Source organism: Cebus imitator, unplaced genomic scaffold, assembly GCF_001604975.1.
Source record: "Cebus imitator isolate Cc_AM_T3 unplaced genomic scaffold, Cebus_imitator-1.0 Scaffold92, whole genome shotgun sequence".
NCBI lineage: Eukaryota > Metazoa > Chordata > Mammalia > Primates > Cebidae > Cebus > Cebus imitator.
Genome location: NW_016107407.1, coordinates 12,825,411 through 12,827,127, shown reverse-complemented (window position 1 = coordinate 12,827,127; position 1,717 = coordinate 12,825,411).

Below are 1,717 nucleotides of genomic sequence, written 5' to 3'. Positions count from 1 at the left end.
TTACCCCAAAGTCCTCTCGTAGTTCTTTCCTGCTTGCTTTCATCCAAAATGATATCTGCTCCTCCAGCATCAATCATCAGTACTCTTAGTGGTTTAAAAAAATCGAAAACCTAAATTTTTAGTGAGACGACAGGGGACTGAGCTGCAGCTCTCCCACTTACTTGAGCAAATCACTTAACCTCCCCCAGCTTTGGGTTCTTCGTGTCAATAATAGGTATCATCAGACAGAAATGTCACTTTAGGAAGTACTCTGGACCTAGTAATATAATCCTGCCCTATCTACTTTATAGGATATTTGTTAGAGTCAAAATCAACAGTATAGATAATGGCCATGAAAGCCCTTTGTAAGCCAGACAACGCAACAGAAAATGTAGAATGCCTGCAAATAACTCATGAACTCTCCTCTGACATCCGAGAAGTGCCTGGTTGCACATTTGGACATCATTTGTCCACAGGCATCTTTTAAAAGTGTCTAAAACTGGCTGGGTGCAGTGGCTCATGCCTGTAAATCCCAGCACTTTGGGAGGCCAAGGTAGGAGAATCACTTGAGCCCAGGAGTTCAAGAGTAGCCTGGATATAATAGTGGGATCTCATCTATACAAAAAAATGTTTTAAATTAGCTGCACATGGTGGTATGCACCCTGTGGTTCCAGCTACTTGGGAGGCTGAGGCAGGAGGATCACTGAGGCTGTAGCTATGACTGCACCACTGCACTCCAGCCCGGGCAACAGAGCAAGACCCTAATCTCAAAAAAAAAAAAAAAAAAAAAGTATCTAAAAGCAAGTTCAACATCTTTCCCAATTTCACGTTACTTTATTTCTAGTATTATGTTGGAAACGGCATTCATATTACTCAGTTACCCCAGTTGGAAGTTCATTTATTTAACAAATTTCATTGACCAGCTTGAAAGTTTACCATCATCATCAATTATTGCTTTTCACCACCACCAAACCTAAACTCCTTTACCAGATTCTGCCCTTGAAAACAATTAGACTCAAAAATTGTCTCTTCCCTGATGCTTTCTGGTCCTCCTAATTCAAATTAATCCTTCCACCTCAGTATTTCCATAGCATTTCCATTCCATTCCATTTGTTCCATAATAGCATATTATACTTAATTTTATATTAAAAATGCAAGGCAATAGGCTTGCAACTGCCAAAGAAACTGAATTTAGTGAAGATGGAGTGCTGAATGAGCCTAGAGGAGGGGAAGATGGATACATGTTGTCAGGAGAGGCTCCACCTTAGGAAAGCAACAATCTATGGGTGGGTGCAGAGGTCAGTTATGTGAGGGACAGATAGGGGCACAGTGTGGTATTTTTAGGTAGCTATCAGGAGACTTGCAGCTTTCAAAAGACAGAATTTCTGGTGATTTAACATGTTTTGATTGGCATCTAACACAATGCCATTCAAAATACATCATTAAATGATTTATTTATTTATTTATTGTTTGAGACAGGGTCTCACTCTGACACCCAGGCTGGAGTGCAGTGTCAAGATCACAGCTCACTACAGCCTTGAACGCCTGGCCTCCAGCCATCTCCTGCCTCATTAAATGATTTTGCCAATAACCTTTCACATTAGCTTTGTGCTCTGTGGAGTGTATGTGTGATGCAAGAGCTCTAGAGTCATAGAAATGACCTTAGCTCATGCCTGTCATCCCAGAGCTTCAGTAGGCCAAAGCAGGAGGATTGCTTGAGCCTAGGAGTGTGAGGTTA